This window comes from Notamacropus eugenii, chromosome 4 (genome assembly GCF_028372415.1).
Source record: "Notamacropus eugenii isolate mMacEug1 chromosome 4, mMacEug1.pri_v2, whole genome shotgun sequence".
NCBI classification, from domain to species: domain Eukaryota; kingdom Metazoa; phylum Chordata; class Mammalia; order Diprotodontia; family Macropodidae; genus Notamacropus; species Notamacropus eugenii.
In genome coordinates, this window is record NC_092875.1 from 211,076,946 (window position 1) to 211,086,354 (window position 9,409).

The window sequence follows — 9,409 nt, forward strand, 5'->3', positions numbered from 1 at the left end:
CTGTTCTTTTTTTCTTTTCCTCTTCACTCTCAATTAAAACATATGGAGAAAGAAGAAATAAATCATTTGAAAATGGAAATGAAAGTCCAAAATTACCATGCGGTACAGATGTATACAATGTTGTATTCTTGGAATGCAAAGAGATCTTCAAAGTCATTAGTCTAGTTCATCTTCATACCTCTGTAAAGGATTGTCTTCTACAATAATGTATAATGATTTTTTTTCGTAAAATCAATTAGCTAAAAAAAAGAAGGGCCAGAATTTACCTATCCAAAAAAATCTTATCTCCTTCATTTATCAGAGCCAGTGGAATACTCATTTGAATATCCTCATTGCTGTCAAATCTTCATATTTCAGGGTAGTATTAACTCTGGATAAAGGCCAAATATTGCTCTGAGCCAAGTCTGGAAAATAAAATGGGTTATCAACCTTGATTAGACCATTTAAGATCCTCCAAAAAGGTCTAATATAATAATAAAACCAATTTTCTTGTCTGACAGCTTTTGAGGGCAATTATACAAAAGAATATGAAAAAAAAATGTTTGGAGTTATGTAAGGTCCCTAGTATAAAAGTATAGGCTCCTGAGATGACTTCTTTGAAGGGTTATTATTGTTTGCTCTCTGATTCGGAGGACCAATGACATCACAGGGTGATGTCTTGACTTGCTTATGAACTGTATTTAAGTGAGGCAGTTGTACAAAGTTGTCAGCCTCACTCTCTCTTCCAGAGCCATCAAAGTCCAGTGGCAAGGCAAAAGTCAAGATAGCTAGCAATGACCTTGAATGGAGTGGATGATCTTGGCATCTTCAATGTCTGACCAAACTCTAAGATCTCCGTAGTACTTGGTTAAGTTGCCTTTGTGACCCTCAGAAATTTGTTCTCATTTGTGCACTCCACCAAGGGAAGTTTCCATACGCATAGCATAAACATATACCTTTTGCCTGGTTACCCTTTGCCTTGTTTAGCCTCATCTGCTGAGCCAGTTTTATCTGGGTGTGGCCAATGAGTTTCTTGCAGCCACAGGTGAGAGTTGGGTTAAAGATGGACACTAATGGTGGGTAAACAGCCCCCAAAAATGCTCAGAAGCCCTCATACAAGTGATGCCAGTCTTTTCTAAATACCCCATGCACTTTGAAGGATAATGGTGACTTAAACATCGAAATTCTAATATATGTACTGAGAAATTAGTATATTTCTATAGTACTTGAGATGTAGAAAGAGGGAAGTGACATATGCATTGTTACCTCACTTTAGTAGATTTGAAAACTGAGACTCAAGTATTCAAATAAATTCTTCTCATTTCTAAACTAGAATGTCAACGGCTTTTCCAAACCTTTTCATTCTTTTTCAAACCTCCTATGTCTGTTCCCCCAAAAAAGTTTCAGATGAGAACTTTGATTCATAATCTGCAGAAAAAAAAATTGAGGCCATCCACAATGAGCTTCCTCTTGTGCCTTTTTCTTCATCCTTTATCACTCCGACACTTTTTAGAACCCTCTTCTCCTTCACTATATGTCACAAGATGAAGTGGCCTTACTCTTTCCAAAGTCAATTCATCTCTACTTGTCAAGTGATGTTATTCTATCCTGCCTCTTCCAATAGAATGCTTGGCGTCCCCTCTCTTTACCTTATTTTCAATCTCTCCCGCTCCACTGGTTCATTTCTTACTGTCTACAAACATGTTCATGTCTTGCCTATCCTGAAAAAAAAGTCTTCACGTGATCCTTTCATTCTCAGCATATATCACTGTATAGCTCTTCTGAGCTTTGTAACTAAACTTCTCAAAGAGACCATCTGCAATAGGTGCTTCCACTTTCTCTCCTCTCACTCTTTAAATCCTTATGTTTTGGCTTCTGATTATCATTCTAATGAAATTTCTCTGTCTGTAGTTACTAAAGATTCCTTAGGAGTCAAATTCCATGCCTTTATCTCAATCCTAACTATCCTTGACTTCAGTAAAGGGAGTTAAAAATCTTCCCTGCCCATTGATAGGATTTAAGTGGGGCCATTAAGGGAGACTTGATTAGGAGAGGCTGGTTTCCTATGAAGGCCAACTTCTCTAGCTGATTGCTAATAAGGCTTTGGATCACCCATGGTCCTGCTGTCACGCTCTGAAAAAAGTATATATCCTCTGAGGTGGTTTTCTTTGGGGCTTAGTTTTTGGAAGAAGGTTTGTGTGCCAGAGTCTTAAGTTTTAAGAAGCCCCCTGGCTTTGGAAACTCAGATGTTGGTGCTTCTCTCTCTGGCACTGATGTAAGCATTGCCTATAGTCAGACAGTTGGAAGCCCTGTCTGTTGTTCCTGTTTGTATTCTCTCTATTGTTATATGTAATTAAAGTAATTTTGTTTACTCCTTTTAAAGTTTCTTTCCTTTCAGAAAAGTAGATCTAAGAATCTGTGTAGCAGGACCTCCTGGGTGCCTGGGTCCTTGCTGCATCTCTGCATCCTTTGACACTGTTGAGCACTCTCCTCCCATCAAGGACATTCTCTTCTTTCTAGGTTTTCAGGATGTCACTTTCCTCTGCTTCCCCTTCTATCTGATATTTACTTCTGTCTCTTTCATTGGTTCCTTTTCTAAAACATGCCCTCTAATCTCAAATGTCCCTCAGGTTTTGTCCTGGAACTTCTTTTCTCCCCCATATGATTTCTATGGGTGATCTCAATAGCTCCTACAGTTTGAATTACCATCTCTATGCTGATAATTCATAAATCTGCCTATGCTACCCCAATTTCTCTGCTGACTTCCAATCTTATATCTCCAAGTGCTTTTCATTCATCTTGAATAGAAAGTCTAGTAGGCTTCTTAAATTCTCTATGTGTAAAGGAAAATTTATTATTTTCTCCCTAAAGCCTCCCCCACTCCTACTTTTCCTCTTACTCAGAAGCCAACACCTTCTTCCCAGTTTCTCAGGTTCACATCCCAGAAGGCATCCTGGATTCATCACTATTCATTTTCCAATATACAACTTATTGTCAAGGTTTGTCTATTTCACCTTTATAATATCTCTCTGACTCACCCCTTCTCTCCTCTGACACAAATTTTATTCTAGAGCAGGCTCATCACGCATCATACCTAGATTATGACAAAAGCCTCTTGGTGGGTTGGTCTGCCTCAAGTCTTTCTCCACTCGAATCCATCCTCCATTTAGCCACTAAAGTGATTTTCTGAAACAGTAGGTTAAATCATGTCATTGCCTCTACTCAGTAAACTTGAGTGGTTTCATATTGCTGTGAGAATAAAACACAAAATGAGCCGCTCTTCACCTAGCCCCTTCCTACCTTTCTTACCTTCTTACTCTTTATTCCCCAACACATACTCTTCCAAAATTAACACTGGCTTTCTGCCTATTACACCAAACAACATATTCCAGTTTGTGGTCCAGGCATTTTTTCAGGGTTTTCCCCTATGCCTGGAATATTCTGACTCTCTCTCAACTACTGATCACCTTGGTTTCCCTTAAGTATGAACTAAAATCTCACTTTCTACAGGATGCTTTCCTCAACCTCTCTTAATTCCAGTGTCTTTCCTCCATTAATCATTTCCTATTTATCCTGTATGTATATAGCTTGCTTTGAATATATTTATTTGAATATTGTGATCCCCATTAGATTTTAAGTTCCTTTAGGTCAGAGACCATTTTTGCCTCTTTTTGTATCACTAGGACTTAACCTACTGTGCTTGCCACATAGTAGGCATTTAATAAATATTGACTGATTTTACCCAAGAGGCAAAGGGAAGTCACTGGAACTGGATGAGTTAAAAAATCACACTGTTGCATATGTGCTTAAGGAAAATTATTTTTTCCTATGTAGGATAGACTGGGGCTTCAAACTCAGGTTCTCTGATTTTAGATTCAGTAGTCTCACCCTATATTTTCTTTACTATGTTTATTATTAATATTTATTATTACTATTACTATTTATATATATTTATTACAAATATTTCTCAAAAATATGGAAGAATGTTTCTTTCAGATACAAAATGATACCATAAAGTCATTTGTACATATAAATCATTTTTTAGACATATACTTTGACCTGATTTCTCTGGAAACACCTGCATTTAAGGGAGTGATTTAATAATAATAGCACTTCCTGCCTATGGTTGTTAGAGGGATAAAATGAGAAAATATTTGTGAAATGCTTCACAAATCTTAATGGTCTATAGAAATGTTAATTACATATTTGCTTATATTTTCTAAAATTTATAGCACTAGGCACTGAAAAAGATTTTTTAAAGGTAACTAAAGCATGGTTCTTTACTTCATGGTGTTTAAAATCTATTAAGTGTGATGTATTATTATTTGGCTGTATGATTTTTGTTTCTATACATGCCCCCCTCCCCATTTTTCCTTAGTTATTAGATTCTTTTAGGATAAATTCTTGATTATAATGTATTGCATTAGTGACTCATAATTGAGTTTTCACACTTAACTTTATGTATTTAAGGTCTAGAGGATACCACTTTCTAGAAAATGTGTGTGCGTGTTTTTCCAAGCTGACACATACTTGGGGAAAAATGAAAGCCCCAACTAGTAATTTGCCCTGAAAGGATTATACGTCTTTGTGAGTCATGGACTGCATGTGGTCCAGGGTGTGGGTGGAAGCTTCCATGCCAAACAATTCTAATGATAACTCATCAGGCAGGACAGCAAGTACAATAATCTTGTGCTACTATAGATTCAAAGCTACTGTGAAACTCCTGGTAGGAGGTAAAAAAGAAATATGAAGTGGGAGGAATTTAGCAACCTTATATTAACTTCACCATTTAACGTTGCATATTTAACAATGAAAATTGGTAGTGAGCACATATGAAAATGTTTTTAAAAGGATAGAATGCATTTATTTTGGAAGACAGAATTTAGCCATTTTCACATTTTCACCTAAGTAAAAGGATGCTTTGTAGATGTTTCTATCCATTATTAAGTTCCTTACAGTTCCTCATTTTTCCCATTTATATGTCTGTTTCTTATAGGAATTGTCAAGCCAAGAAAGAATCTATTATTTACTTTGGAGAGAGAATCAAAACCACTAGATAGCACAACTACTTTGTGAGGTAAACTTAGGAAGGGTTTAAATCAGATGAATGTCTGGGATATTGTAACAGGCAATTACAGTTTGTACTAGAGTCCATCATCTCTGATGTCAATTCTGGTTATGATAAGGGCATGGACAATTTTAATGATCAGCGTTAAACACTATAGTCAGTAGTATGAGGCTAAATGTTTAACAAATAACTCCCCAGAGGAGAAAATATTTTAATGACACACTTCTAAATTTAATCTGCAGTATTAACATTTTCTCTCTCATGTTCATAGGTCTAGACAATCAACAAAACAATGGATCAGGGCTGGATATTAACTGATTTCTTAGGTGCAAATGTTCCAAATGAAAATTTAAGCATCATCTCTCTTGAATTGAGATAAGCCAATTCCAGACCACCCCGTCTATAACTGAATATATTATTGAAGAAAAAATAATTACAAAGTTGCCTAATGTTAGATTTTCCAGAACTGTTTTACCTGATAAAGTTTAGGAAAAGTTCAATATTGATCATATGGAAATTTCAGAAGCAGTGTCTTCTGGGAGAGCCTTGATGACCAGGACAACAGATTTGGCAAAACCATGCTGAAGAGAGAAGTGCCAGCCTCCTCCTTTTCCTCCTCTCTTTCCTTTCCCTCCTCTTCTTCCTCTCCCTCCTCTCCCTCTTCTTTCCATTCTCTCTACTTTTACTCATGATCCTCCTACTCCTTCATCTATTTTTATTCTTCTTTCACTCCTCTTCCTCCTCCTCTTCTCCTTCCCCCTCCTCTGCTTGCTTCTCCTTCCTTTCTTCTTTTTTCTCCTCTAGCTCCCTTCCTTCTCTCCCTAGGCTGTAATATTTTCCATATCAAGCACAGATTGAATTCAAGTCAATTCCAACAGTTTGTGAAGATCCTTTGACCGCATTTGGAGTCATAGGACCTGGGTTAAAATCTCACTTGCTATATATATATATATATATATTTTGACCAGAACACTTTAACTCTCTAGATCTCATTTTCCTCATTTGTAAAATGGCAATTATAGTCCCTACCTCACAGAGTGGTGCTGGATGAGGATTAAAGAAGGTAATATGTTGAAAGCGTTTGACAAGTCATGAAGTACTTTATGAATATAACTTATGACTGTCATGACAATGCTGTCCTGACCTATGATTTTCTTGATATAGACAACAACTGTCCTTGATGCATTTTGAATCTGATATGTAACTTAGCAATTTTAGAGTTGTCTGAGATATTAAGAGGTTAAATGACTTTCCCTAAGGAAAGGGAAGGAACCAAACATTTATTAAGTTCCTACTCTGTGCCAGGTACTGTGCTAAGCATTTTACAGATATCTCATTTGATCCTTGCAAAAACCCTGGAAGAATAATCATTAAGGACATAATATTCAAGATAAAGTTCACATTCCAGGATGATGAATGCTGACATGGATGCTGTTAAGCCTGAGAATCATGTGGAATTGAAATAGCAAACACAATTTATTAATCAGGTTGTTAAAACTATAGCACATATTTGAAGATCATTCTGCACAAGTTAGTACAGTCATGAAAGACTGTCTGAAACTGAAATCAGAAAACCAAGTTCTTGGACAGTCTGTAGAAAATCTTATATCTCTTTCTAGTGTTCTCCAGACAATTGACACACAGAAAAAGCAAAACGAAGTAGATTTGGACGCTGTTTTACTTGGCAATGGTGCTGGGCTTGCTTTTTTTTTTTGTTGTTTTCAATATGCATAGGCTCTCTACAAGTTCAAAAAAGGGAATTTACAGCTCTTTTGAATGCTTTTAAAGATATAGCAGAAACAGACAGAGTTAAGAGAATTAACATCACTGGAGGTACCAATATGCTTGTGTATATATTGGACTTTGAAACTATGCAAATATATTCATGAATTTACATTTTTTCATATATTCATTAAGGAAACTTGAAAATGGATGTTTTGTCAGTATTGGATTTAATTTGCAGGGTTAAGTAAATGGCTGACTCATTACAAAAGCACTTAAAGCTGGAAGTTAACAAAAATAACTTCTATTTTGTGTAAAAGTGACTAAAATCATATTCTAAAATGTAGAGCTTTATCTAACTTAGCAACCACAGTATGTCTATTTCCATTGTATTCCTTGGTTTTCATCATCACTTACCATAATTTTTTCACTTGTTTATAATCCACTTTTAAATATGAAAAACAAAATTTAGCTGTTGAAGCTCAAAGAAAATAAAAAGCTTTTCTCAATTGGTACATATCCTAAGTTACAATTTGATGTGTTATATCTGTTTGCTTTCCCCTAACAAACTAAAGAAAATAGACAAATGGTATACAAAAAAATAATAGTACTCTTTGGAGCCTTCACTTTCTATGAAAAAAAATAATATATTTTAAGAATAGGAATATGTTTTGTAAATATAATTCCAAATTACATCTCGAAATATATAAGAGCAATTATAATCAAATTGACTCCAAATTCATCTCAATCCCTGGCTAACATTCAGTCTCTTTGATCCATGTTCAGATTGAGTTGTCATTTGGAAGGAAAAAAAAAAGATTTGGTAGGTTTTCTAAGTGTTTGAATGTCAATCTTCCTGGTTTCCAGTCTCCAGAAAGAGTTGTTGTTTCGTTTCTGTCATAGCTAACTTTTTGTGATCCCATATTTGTGGGGTTTTGTGTTTTTGGCAAAGATACTAGAGTGGTTTGTCATCTTCTACTCCAGCTCATTTTACAAAAGAGGAACTGTGGCAAACAGAATCAAGTGACTTACCCAGAGTGACACAGCTACTGTGTCTGAAGCCAGATTTGAATTCATGAAGATGAATTCCAAGCCCAGTGCTTGATCCACTATGCCATCCAGCAAAACTTTTCTAGTATGAGTAACATTTGTAATAAAAAACAAAGTTAAAATTAAAAGAAAAAAAAACCAATTTCTAGAGCTTATCTGTATTACAAGCTTAAAATGACAGATTTCTGCTTATAGCACAAGTTAAACAGCTCTATCAGTTTTTGAACTTCCACCTCCAAACCCAAAGATTTGGATTTTATATATACTTTTGTAAATAGATATACAAAAATATGCACATCTACATTCTGTAAATATATATATAATGTAAATGTATAATATACATTTTAGATATGTAATATATATGCTATAATATACATTTATTGCATATATATTTTATTTACAGAATATATACATGTATATCTATATCTCTATCTTTATTTCAGTATGGATTGCACATAGCATGGAGATCTGAATTTCTGCTGAGAATTGAATGTAAAATTTTTTTAGTTATAGCAATGAGGGAAAGATTCCTTATTGGCAAGCAATATGGCTTTATTAGACTAGAGCCATTTTTAATCAAAGAGTGCTCTTCTATTTGTTTTTCTTTTTATTGATAAAAAATTATGAAAAGTGATTTTAGTTATGTGTGCATGTGTTGTATGTATGCAACTTACTGCTATATTTAACCAGAAAAATATGTATGCCAGGAAGACTTGCACTTGTTTACTGACTGCCTGATTGTATAGAGATATTACATTAAAATATTTAGATGAAAACAAAACTGAGAACAGTTTTCCACTATTTGTACATTTTTCATGGATTTTAATTTCATTCTTTTGATTGAAAAATACATTGAGAGGGGAATTTTGGGAAAAGAGAGTTGGTCAACATGATAAGGTACACAGAAGAGGTTTTATAATAATGAGTAGGCAGGAAAAGTGATTATTTGACACAGAAATAGCTGGAAATTCAAAAGAGAATTTAATAACACTGTGCATTATGTTAGCACATCTTTTTTATCGGTTATTTAATTTAACCTAATTTTGTCATCCCTAACTAAAAGTTCTGTGTTTCTCCAATGTGTTAAGCTACCACTGTTTCCAAAACGTGACATGATTTATGTGTGATGGTATGATTTGTCTGGAAGTTATCTTGTTTTCACACATCCAAATCCCTTGTAGAAGTCACAAATAAGTCATACGAGTCTGATAATTTTTATATTATATTTTATATTTATTTAAAATTTATATTTACTATATATTGAAAGGTCATAACTTAAACAAAGATAATTCAAAATAATTATTAGCAAATACAGGTTTGGATGGTAGAGAGCCATAGCAAACTCTTGGGGGTTGGAATAATTTCTTTGTAGGAAAGAGTACTTGAATTGAGCCTGGCATGAAACTAGGGGTCTCTCAAAAAAAGATCAAGAAAGGAGTACATTCTAGGAAAAAGGTATGGGATGGGGAAGAACATTTGCATGGGTATTATGAGGGTAAATGTGATGCCATATACACTGAAAGGTAAATAGAATGGGATAGAAACTATGGTCAATGAAGGCATTCAGTCTGGGAAGACAGATGGGAAACA

At 34.8% G+C, this 9,409-nt stretch overlaps 1 pseudogene; it reads left to right on the top strand.

Moving 5' to 3' along the window:
* Positions 1 to 6,456: 6,456 nt before the first annotated feature.
* Positions 6,457 to 6,781, top strand: LOC140502416 (short coiled-coil protein B pseudogene; annotated as a pseudogene).
* The last annotated feature ends 2,628 nt before the right edge of the window (positions 6,782 to 9,409 follow it).